This window comes from Schistocerca piceifrons, chromosome 5 (genome assembly GCF_021461385.2).
Source record: "Schistocerca piceifrons isolate TAMUIC-IGC-003096 chromosome 5, iqSchPice1.1, whole genome shotgun sequence".
Classification (NCBI taxonomy): domain Eukaryota; kingdom Metazoa; phylum Arthropoda; class Insecta; order Orthoptera; family Acrididae; genus Schistocerca; species Schistocerca piceifrons.
Window position 1 is genome coordinate 662,201,626 of NC_060142.1, and position 12,461 is coordinate 662,214,086.

General features: G+C 45.1%; 1 pseudogene; it reads left to right on the forward strand.

Moving 5' to 3' along the window:
• The first annotated feature begins 10,375 nt into the window (after nt 1–10,375).
• On the forward strand, nt 10,376–10,493 carry LOC124799574 (annotated as a pseudogene).
• The last annotated feature ends 1,968 nt before the right edge of the window (nt 10,494–12,461 follow it).

The window sequence follows — 12,461 nt, forward strand, 5'->3', positions numbered from 1 at the left end:
ATATAATTATTTCAAGTATTCTCTTTTAAGAGAGCGATTGAACTTGAGTAATTCTTTCTTCTTCTTCGTTCGTTCTTCCCAAACTCTCTTCACACGCTCGCTGTGATCTCTCTTGTGTTCTTCCGACCATTTATTTCCTGTTCTTTTCTCGGTGTGTTTTTGCTTAGATGTATGTTTCCTTATGATGTTCCTGAATTGTTCTCTATTGTTTATGTTGTCTTAGGTGATTTCCAGTTCCTTAATGTCCTCTTCTGTTACAGTGATCCACTTTTTTGTTCTTGCTCGTGTTTGCTGTGTCAAAGATTTGTCTTGTGAGCCTGTTCTTGTTTATCCTGCTGATATGTCCATAAAAATTCATCCTTCTCTTTGTAAAGGCGTCCGTTCTCGTTTCTATCTCTTTGTAGATCTCTCTTGTTGGCCTCTTCATACAAATTCCTTCACGAAACACCGGTCCATATACTTTCCCCGGAATTTTTCTTTCTCGTTTTTCAATCTCTTTGATTTTGGTGTGACCATGAATCGCTGTAGTTCCTACAGCTTAGAGTGCTTCTGTTAGAACCATTGTGTTGTAATGCGTTAGTTTTGTATTGACAGAAGTTTTTATTGTAGAGATTCCAAATGAGCTTATATGCTTTCTGTAATTTGGAGTTTCTTTCTTGGTTCGCTGTGGAGTTAAGTCCTGATGGTTGGATTATCTCTCCTAGATATCTGATGTGCGCAACTTGTGCCACTTTCCCTGTACTGAGTTCTAATGGGGAGATTATCTGCAGCCTTATTTTCCATGTACTGAGTGTTCTCGTAGGAGATTTGAAGGCCAGTTTTCTGTGAGATTTCGTGAAGCTTCTCCACTGAAAGTCGGGCTTCTTCTGTATTGTTGGTTAGAGTAGCAAGATTCTCTGCTCTTTTTTTATCCCGAGTTAAATTCCCTTTATTTCCTATTCCATGTCCTCACAATTTTTTCCATAGCCATGTTAAATAGAAGGGGGAGGGGGGGGGGAGGCAGAAGCAACGAAAAAAGGATGACAAATTCAGAAGAACGCAAAATCCCCAAGACTGACTATGTTTCACGGAAGCTCGAAATTTAGTGTGAACGTCAATGCGAGATGCTTTTAATAGTTTCCACAATGAAACATCGTCTCAAAATATGGTAGAAAACCCAAATAGATCCTAGTCGTATGTAAAGTACACCAGTCGCAAAAAACAGTCAATACCGTCACTGCGCGATAGCGATGGAAATGTTACCGATGATGGTGGCACTAAAGCGGAGTCACTAAATACAGTTTTCCGTAATTCCTTCACGAAAGAAGATGAAGTAAACATTCCAGAATTCGAAACCAGGACAGCTGTTAGCATGAGTTATATAAAAGTAGATATCTTAGGTGTTGCGAAACAACTCAAATCACATAAGAAAGGCAAGTCTTCCGGTCCAGATGGTATACCAATCAGGTTCCTTTCAGAGTATGCAGACACAATAGCGCCTTCCTTAGCAATCATATACAGCCGCTCACTTGACGAAAGGTCTGTTCCTAAAGACTGTAAGGTAGCACAGGTCACACCAATATTCAAGAAAGGAAATAGGAGTAACCCATTGAATTACAGACCCATATCACTGACCTCAGTTTGCAGTAGGATTTTGGAGCATATACTGTACTCGAACATTATGAATCACCTTGAAGAAAATGACTTATTGATACATAACCAACAAGGATTCAGAAAATATCGTTCTTGTGCAAGACAGCTAGCTCTTTATTCCCATGAAGTAATCAGTGCTGTCAACAAGGGATCTCAGATCGATTCCATATTGCTAGATTTCCAGAAGGCTTTTGATACCGTTCGTCACAAGCGACTATTAATCAAATTGCCTGCATATGGAGTATCGTCTCAGTTGTGTGACTGGATTCGTGATTTCCTCTCCGTGAGATCACAGTTCGTAGTGATAGACGGTAAACCATCGAGTAGAACAGAGGTGATATCTGGCGCTCCGCAAGGTAGTGTCACAGGCCCTCTGCTGTTCCTGATTTACATAAATGATCTACGTGATAATCTGAACAGCCCCCTTAGACTGTTTGCAGATGACACTGTAAATTACCGTCTAGTAAAATCATCAGACTATCAATTCCAAATACAAAATGATCTAGAGAGAATTTCTGTATGGTGCCAAAAGCGTCATTGGCACTAAACAAAGAAAAGTGCGAGGTCATCCACATGGGTACTAAAAGAAATGCGATAAATTTTGGGTATACGATAAATCGCACAAATCTAAGGGCTGTCAATTCGACTATATACCTAGGAATTACAATTACGAGCAACTTAAATTGGAAAGAGCACATAGATAATATTGTGGGGAAGGCGAAACAAAGACTGCGCTTTTTTGACAGAACACTTAGAAGAAGCGACAAACCCACTAAAGAGACAGCCTACATTACACTTGTCCGTCCTCTGCTGGAATATTGCTGCGCGGTGCTGGATCCTTACCAGGTAGGATTGACGGAGGACATCGAAAAAGTCCAAAGAAGGGCAGCCCGTTTCGTGTTATCGCGCAATAGGGGTAAGAGTGTCACTGATATGATACGCGAGTTGGGGTGGCAGTCACTGAAACAAAGGCGGTTTTCTTTGCGGCGAGATCTATTCACGAAATTTCAATCCCCAACTTTCTCTTCCGAATGCGTAAATATTTTGTTGACACCCACCTACGTAGGGAGAAATGATCATCATAATGAAATAAGGGAAATCGGAGCTCGAACGGAAAGATTTAGGTGTTCCTTTTTCCCACGCGCAATTCGAGAGTGGAATGGTAGAGAAGTACAAAGATAACTCAGGCGAGAAGTAAGATACAAATATGAAACTGGTGTCTAATTGTTTACGAACTATCAAAGATTTTTTCACACATCAGTAAACTTGCACATGAGCACCCTTGGTAGCACGTAGCGCATCTAGGCGATATTCAATTTCCGTCCACACATTAGCCAACATCACTGGAGGGATCGATTCAACGACTGTGGTTATCCGTTGCAGCAGGGTTTCAAGATCTGGTACACGTGTTCGGTAGACCTCGTCCTTGACATAACCCCATAAAAAGAAGTCTAATGGGGTTATGTCAGGAGAGCGTGGAGGCCAGACCGTTGGCCCATCACGACCAATCCATCGCCCAGGAAAGGTCATATCGAGATAGGCACGGACGTCCAAACCCAAATGAGGCAGTGCACCGTCTTGCTGAAACAAGACATCGGGGTGATACTGAAGCAGCTGAGGAACAGCATACAGTTGCAACATGTGCAGATACACTGCAGATGTGACGATAGCCTCAGCGAAGAAGAATGGCCCGATAATTCGATCGTGCAATAGCGCGCACCAAACATTCACCTTTGGACTGCCTCTGGTGCACTCCGTGACCTCGCCAGGGGGTTGTGAACCCCAACTGCGCACATTATGGCGATTCACTACTCCACTGACAAAAAAGGTCGCTTCGTCGGAAAAGGTAGTTTGTCTGAGATAACCATCATCGTCTTCAATACATGATAGCATTTCGACCGCGAAGTCATATCGAAGTGTACTGTCATTGGGCAACAAGGCCTGAACGATTTGCACTTTGTATGCACGAAACAATAAACGTGTGTGTAAAATGTCAAGGAGAGAGCTTTTTGGCATCTGTAATTCACGTGAGGCCCTGCGCATCGATTTCTTCAGACTTCGCAGAAAAGACTGCCTTACAGCTTCCATCCTGACTGCTGAGGTTCTTGGTCGACCAGACCTCAGAAGGTCAGCAACCGATCCTGTGTTCTGGAACTTCTCATACCAGGCTTTAATGCTCTTGACATCAGGTGGATTCCTTCCAAATGTTGTCTGGAAGTGTCTCTGCACTGTGGTTGGTGATCGTGTCTCATGGTACCACAGGAAACACTGCGCCTTCTCCTGATTGGTTAACATGGCTTCTTGGGCACTGCACCACATCCACTACTCACGTAGCGCAAACTTAAAACAGAAAAAAAAAAACGTTCATAGTTGTAAACAATTCGACACAAGTTTCATATTTGTATCTTACTTCTACCCTGAGTTATCAATTTATGTAATCAGGGAAAGACTTTTCGGACACCCTGTAATATGAAAATGGTTCGAAGAACCCTCTGCCAGGCACTTAGTGTGAATTGCAGAGTAACCGTGTGGATGTAGTTGTAGATGTAGATATACATCTAATTTTGACAGTCGAGCTACATCAGCATGATCGCAAAGCAGGCCGCGTGAGTAATGAAGGATTTTGTCGCTACGGAGGCTCCGTGACTTTGTGGCAGCGCTGGCTGCGAGCCGCAGTCGCGGCAGTGTTTGTACATCGATCTGGAGCCGGATGAGAGCGGTCGGCGGGTGGCTGGGGGAGGGGGTAGGGGGTGCAGCCCGTGGGGTGGCCGGTGGGAGGGGAGGGGTGCAGGTGGCCCGCGGCCGCGGGTCGCCCCCAGCTGCTGCCGGCGCAGCTGCCGCCCGGCCCAGGAGCCGCGCGGCGGGCCTCAGCTGCCCCACACCGCGTCCACGCAGGGTGTGAAAAAACATGGCCACCGGCAACGGCGCTGCGCTGCCACTTGTGTCGGACAAATACGAGGAATTTCGGGCAGAAACGGGCGTACGTTAAAGAGGTGACGGAGTCGAGGATTCTGGCCGGGAAAAGTTGTTTGTAAGAGAACGTAGATCCTGGCGGGGACATTCGTGGTCAAAAGTTTCTCATATATGCTGGAATCCGTAAGATCCCTTGTCCAGCGACAGTTGGATTTTCAGGAAGGAAGCAAGTAATCAGCCTTGAACAATCTGAATTTTATTGCAGGCCGATTTTAACTACAGAGTAGTTATATGTCCAGAATGAAATTTTCACTCTGCAGCGGAGTGTGCACTGATATGAAACTTCCTTGCAGATTAAAACTGTGTGCCGGACCAAGTCTCCAACTCGGGACCTTTGCCTTTCGCGGGCAACTGCTCTACCAACTTTCTTTTTTTGCCAATCACAAATTTAAAGGAACAGGAATGTTTTTTTTATTATTTATTTATTTTCAATAAAGATCACTCAGTTAAAAGGAACATGTAGATCATTTCATGGTATAGTATGTGCATTACACACTGAGCGGTGAGAGAAGCGTAAGGTTCATTATCAGCTGTCAAATGTGCACACCGACTGCACCCGGTACATCCCAACTGCGTGGGGGGTCGAGGAAGACTGCCTGAAGATAGTTGGCAAAGGTTTTCCGATAGTGTGACCGTCTATGAACCTCATTGTGGGCTTGCTGCAAGAAATACCAAAAGTCAAGTCGCGACTTGGCAGCATCCCCATAGAGGTACGCGATCGTCCCACCTTTGACCCAGATGATCGACTGTGATTTAGTCGCCGGAAAGTAGGATGTAGGAAGGAAGCAGGTGTAATATGTTGCGGGGTCACACGGAGGTAGCAAGCTTCCATATCTCTTTTCCAGGAGCCAGACGTCCTCCACAGCGATGTAAACCAACTGAGCTACCCAAACACGACTCACGACCCGTCCTCACAGCTTTAATTCCGCCAGTACCTCGTCTCCTACCTTCCAAACTTCGCAGAAGCTCTCCTGCATGCCTTGCAGAACTAGCACTCTCGGAAGAAAGGATATTGCGGAGACATGGCTTAGCCACAGCCTAGGGGATGTTTCCAGAATGAAATTTCCTGGCTAAGCCATGTCTCCGCAACATCCTTTCTTCCGGGAGTGCTAATTTTGCAAGGTATGCAGGAGAGCTTCTGAGAAGTTTGGAAGGTAGGAGACGAGGTACTGGCGGAATTTAAGCTGTGAGGACGGGTCGTGAGTCGTGCTTGGGTGGCTCAGTTGGTAGAGCACTTGCCCGCGAAAGGCAAAGGTTCCGAGTTCGAGTCTCGTTCCGGCACACAGTTTAAATCTGCCAGGAAGTTTAAGTTATCGTATGTGTAAAAAACAGTACAAAGGACAAATAATCAGTAAAGTAACTGTAATAGCCTGCAAACACGTGTAATATAGGGTGCCTACGAAGCTGTTTCCTCGGGAAGCTAGACAATAATTCAAGCAAATCGTATTAATTGAGTTTATTACAGTAAATTAAATTGATAGTACTTAACTTTGCGTATTCACAAAGAGGTGTCGCAAGCAAATAGCGAAATGCAAATAATCAATGTCCTTCGATATATACAAGTTCAATGCAAGCAAAACGCAACAGTTCATAAGTCAGTGCTATAGCCTTTGTATGATCGCTCGTCTTCCACTCTGCGACTAGGTGCAGTGGCGCTTAATATTCTCTTGGGCTAGATGCCGCTCCTGTCTTGGTGTCGTCCTTGTCAGCGTACTACTGGCTGGCGTCGTCTTCCGTTATTCAGGGTCGTGCCGGCGCTTGTCGTTACGCCGGAACAGTAACAATGCTTCGCTACGGTCGCAGGTTCTAATCCTGCCTCTGGCATGGATGTGTGTGGTGTCCTTATGTTAGTTAGGTTTAAGTAGTTCTAAGTTCTAGGAGACTGATGACCTCAGAAGTTAAGTCCCATAGTGCTCAGAGCCATTTGAACCATTTGAGTAGTAATGCTTACAAATAGTGTCACACAGCCATACATTGTAAGCATTGTTACTTTACTGAGTCTTTGCCTTGGTACTGTTTTAACACTGATGATGACTATTCTTTAGTTGAAACAGATCTGCAAATAAAATTCAGACTCTTCACGGTTGATCGCTTTCTGAAAAATTTCTCAGTTATCTAACCACGTCAGATTTTGTTGCATATTTTAGTTTCAACGACTCCCTCTATCGTCAACTGCAGGAGATTATACACTCCTGGAAATTGAAATAAGAACACCGTGAATTCATTGTCCCAGGAAGGGGAAACTTTATTGCCACATTCCTGGGGTCAGATACATCACATGATCACACTGACAGAACCACAGGCACATAGACACAGGCGACAGAGCATGCACAATGTCGGCACTAGTACAGTGTATATCCACCTTTCGCAGCAATGCAGGCTGCTATTCTCCCATGGAGACGATCGTAGAGATGCTGGATGTAGTCCTGTGGAACGGCTTGCCATGCCATTTCCACCTGGCGCCTCAGTTGGACCAGCGTTCGTGCTGGACGTGCAGACCGCGTGAGACGACGCTTCATCCAGTCCTAAACATGCTCAATGGGGGACAGATCCGGAGATCTTGCTGGCCAGGGTAGTTGACTTACACCTTCTAGAGCACGTTGGGTGACACGGGATACATGCGGACGTGCATTGTCCTGTTGGAACAGCAAGTTCCCTTGCCGGTCTAGGAATGGTAGAACGATGGGTTCGATGACGGTTTGGATGTACCGTGCACTATTCAGTGTCCCCTCGACGATCACCAGTGGTGTACGGTCAGTGTAGGAGATCGCTCCCCACACCATGATGCCGGGTGTTGGCCCTGTGTGCCTCGGTCGTATGCAGTCCTGATTGTGGCGCTCACCTGCACGGCGCCAAACACGCATACGACCATCATTGGCACCAAGGCAGAAGCGACTCTCATCGCTGAAGACGACACGTCTCCATTCGTCCCTCCATTCACGCCTGTCGCGACACCACGGGAGGCGGGCTGCACGATGTTGGGGCGTGAGCGGAAGACGGCCTAACGGTGTGCGGGACCGTAGCCCAGCTTCATGGAGACGGTTGCGAATGGTCCTCGCCGATACCCCAGGAGCAACAGTGTCCCTAATTTGCTGGGAAGTGGCGGTGCGGTCCCCTACGGCACTGCGTAGGATCCTACGGTCTTGGCGTGCATCCGTGCGTCGCTGCGGTCCGGTCCCAGGTCGACGGGCACGTGCACCTTCCGCCGACCACTGGCGACAACATCGATGTACTGTGGAGACCTCACGCCCCACGTGTTGAGCAATTCGGCGGTACGTCCACCCGGCCTCCCGCATGCCCACTATACGCCCTCGCTCAAAGTCCGTCAACTGCACATACGGTTCACGTCCACGCTGTCACGGCATGCTATTAGTGCTAAAGACTGCGATGGAGCTCCGTATGCCATGGCAAACTGGCTGACACTGACGGCGGCGGTGCACAAATGCTGCGCAGCTAGCGCCATTCGACGGCCAACACCGCGGTTCCTGGTGTGTCCGCTGTGCCGTGCGTGTGATCATTGCTTGTACAGCCCTCTCGCAGTGTCAGGAGCAAGTATGATGGGTCTGACACACCGGTGTCAATGAGTTCTTTTTTCCATTTCCAGGAGTGTATTATATTACTAACAGCCATACTGGAGACTTTACAGTTACGAAACTACCGATAGTTCGTAGATCATATGAATATTATGCACACTAACATGAATTTCACCTGCGGGATGGACAGAGAAGAAAAATTATAATTTTTAGACGTTTTACGGAACGAAAATCAGATATCCTGCTTCGTCACTTTGTTCTATCGCAAACCATCTCAGACTGACTTGCATCTCCGTGTGCAACGCTTTCGTCAGCAAACCCAAAAGAGAGCAGTTTTAATAAGGCTAATACTCAGAGGTAAGACTGCGAAAAAGACCTCCCGGATTCCGAGATCAGGTATTGAAAAAGGCGTTGCGGAAGAAACGCTATAGTGGACGAGATATTAAGAAAAGCATTTCTAAGAAACGGAAACGTGGACATAATACCCGAGGGTCATCATCTTACAGCTCTCCTTCCTTTCTTCGGGGCTACATCAAATTAAATACACCTAACTTTAAAATGAGATAGGCCACAGCCAAAATTCTGCCTGTTGAATAAAAAGTCTTCCGCTCAGACGATCTGCACATTGGAGAAATAACATATTTACTGTTCGCAATAAACAATTTTTTTCTTAAATTTAAAAACAGTTTTGGAAATAAGTGATCATAGTCACACAAGGATTCTAAGGATAGCATATTGACATTATCTTTTTAATCATTTTTGCAAACAGGAAAAGTAGTTACAGCTAAATACTATTGTTCAAGGCCAAAGTAATAAAAATATGTAACTCGCTGTAAAGCGGTAGTTCGGACCCACTCATTTTAACTTGGACTGCCTCTTTACATCGAGTTACTTATTTTTATTGCTTCGGCTTTGAGCAATAGAACTTAGCTATACTGTTTTTGCTGCATGCTACAGTGCCTTGAAAGATAATGTAAGTATACTATTCTTAGCGCCCTTAAATGACTATGATCGCCTTTCAGAAATGTGTTTACATTTTTTTTCTTTTAAAAAGATGGTTATTTCGAAGACTAAATATGTTATCCCTTCAGTGTACATAGCACCTGATAATGCATTTTGAGAATGCGAAACTGGTCGTGACGTCCCAATAAAAGACTCTAATAGTCTGAGTGGAAGACTGTTTATTCAACGAGTCAAGTAAAATAGAGCCCTGGGCAAACAACATATTCGATCAGTTTTTCAGCCACTCAAGAAAAATGGAGGGAGGCTACGACCAATAGAAGAAATCCTTGGTCAGAGTGTTCCCAGAATTTGTTAAATTTCTTGTGAATGCGGTAGCAGTTTCAACCGTCAGTCTGCATGCACGCTTTCAGAACTGGCGATAACGCCACTTTCGATATCACGAATTTGACGGATGTGCTGTTAGCGAAAGTAGCTCCACAAACAACGATTATATTCGATGGAGGGAAAATCTTACCACCTGCGCGTACTTACAGGGATTCTGTCATCAAAGAAGCCACTCATATCAGAATGTGCAACAACAGCCTTAATCGGGAGAGCAACGGTACCCTTACAAGTGCGTGGAAACAGGCATTCGGTGTTGAAATAGTACGGAGAAACAAGCTGCGTTACCTAACGTCTAACGGAATCAGCATCGCTGCTAATGTTGTCCCATCAAGAACATCGACATAATCTCTGGTGGCATAAGGAAGTTCCGTGACTTTGTGACGTCTCCGTGTCGTATTCCGACCTACATATGAAAGTACCAGACGCTCTGTTAGTACAAAAGTTAATTTCTGAGTATGGCGACAAAGAAATCTGACACTGAAAGAAAACCTATTTGAAACTAATTGTAGAGCAGCAAAAACAAAAAGCTTTAGCAGGTTGTCATGTTTTTTTGACAGCAAAATGTCTTTTACGAAAGGTTTGTAACACGATCTTCAAGATTTTTCAAAACCGAGAAACATTTATCCAAAAGTTATTTTTGTTAAGTCTTCAGGTGGAAGGTTCGTTTGACCAGTTCTCCGCAGTCTTTGGACAGTTTTGTGTATTCCTTTTGTATGCACGGTTTCTCGTGCGCCCTTAACGTTCGTATTAAGCTACACTCCTGACAAACAATTCCAGAAAAGACTTTCGTAACAGTTAATTTTAACATTAACCGAATTTTCCGTCGGTGTTTGGCAGAACATGAAAAGGAAAATGTTTTTTCTTTTCAGTATTAGTTAATTTTGTATTCGGCCAACGGCCTTGCCGCAATGGTAACACCGGTTCCCGTCAAATCACCGAAGTTAAGCGCTGTTGGGCTGGGCTAGCACTTGGATGGGTGACCATCCGGTCTGCCGAGCGCTGTTGGCAAGCGGGGTGCACTCAGCTCTTGTGAGGCAAACTGAGGAGCTACTTGATTGAGAAGTAGCGTCTCCGGTCTCGGAAACTGACATACGGCCGGGAGAGTGGTGTGCTCACCACATGCCCCTCCATATTCGCATCCAGTGACGCCTGTGGGCTGAGGATGACACGGCGGCCGGCCGATGCCGTTGGTCCTTCATGGCCCGTTCGAGAGGACTTAAGTTTAGTTTTTAATTTTGTATTCAAAATTCACGTGGTTCACTTTTTCAGATAAGACTTTCTTTCAACTGCCTTTCGTAGCTTCTTCACTTCTATCGTCGTCATTACTTCGCTGTCTACACAGGAACGCTAGTCTGTAACTTCCAGCGTCTGATTTACTAATCTAATTCCCACAGCATCATCGGACTTATTTAGACCACACTTCATTGCCGTTGTTTTACTTTTATTTATACTCGTTTTATAACCTCTTTTCAAGGCACCACCAATTTCGTTCAAGTAATCTTCCAAGAAAACACACAATACCTACCCCCATGAACCGTGGACCATGCCGTTGGTGGGGAGGCTTGCGTGCCTCAGCGATACAGATGGCCGTACCGTAGGTGCAACCACAACGGAGGGGTATCTGTTGAGAGGCCAGACAAACGTGTGGTTCCTGAAGAGGGGCAGCAGCCTTTTCAGTAGTTGCAGGGGCAACAGTCTGGATGATTGACTGGTCTGGCCTTGTAACACTAACCAAAACTGCCTTGCTGTTGTGGTACTGCGAACGGCTGAAAGCAAGGGGAAACTACAGCCGTATTTTTTCCGGAGGGCATGCAGCTTTACTGTATGGTTAAATGATGATGGCATCCTCTTGGGTAAAATATTCCGGAGGTAAAATAGTCCCCCAATCGGATCTCCGAGCGGGGACTACTCAAGACGACGTCGTTATCAGGAGAAAGAAAACTGGCGTTCTACGGATCGGAGCGTGGAATGTCAGATCCCTTAATCGGGCAGGTAGGTTAGAAAATTTAAAAAGCGAAATGGATAGGTTGAAGTTAGATATAGTGGGAATTAGTGAAGTTTAGTGACAGGAGGAACAAGACTTTTGGTCAGGTGAATACAGGGTTATAAATACAAAATCAAATAGGGGTAATGCAGGAGTAGGTTTAATAATGAATAAAAAGATTGGAATGCGGGTAAGCTACTACAAACAGCATAGTGAACGCATTATTGTAGCCAAGATAGACACGAAGCCCATGCCTCTTACAGTAGTACAAGTTTATATGCCAACTAGCTCTGCAGATGATGAAGAAATTGATGAAATGTATGATGGGTTAAAGAAATTATTCAGGTAGTGAAGCGAGACGAAAATTTAATAGTCTTGGGTGACTGGAATTCGAGAGTAGGAAAAGGGAGAGAAGGAAACATAGTAGGTGAATATGGATTGGAGCTAAGAAATGAAAGAGGAAGCCGTCTGGTAGAATTTTGCACAGAGCATAACTTAATCATAGCTTACACTTGGTTCAAGAATCATAAAAGAAGGTTGTATACATGGAAGAGTCCTGGAGGTACTAGAAGGTATCAGATAGATTATATAATGGTAAGACAGAGACTTAGGAACCAGGTTTTAAATTGTAAGACATTTCCAGGGGCAGATGTGGACTCTGACCTCAATCTATTGGTTATGAACTGTAGATTAAAACTGAAGAAACTGCAAAAAGGTAGGAATTTAAGGAGGTGGGACCTGGATAAACTGACTAAACCAGAGGTTGTACAGAGTTTCAGGGAGAGCTTAAGGGAAGAATTGACAGGAATGGTGGAAAGAAATACAGTAGAAGAAGAATGGGTAGCTCTGAGGGATGAAGTACTGAAGGTTAGCAGAGGAAAAAATGGTTCAAACGGCTCTGAGCACTATGGGACTTGACATCTATGGTCATCAGTCCCCTAGAACTTAGAACTACTTAAACCTAACTAACCTAAGGACAGCACACAACACCC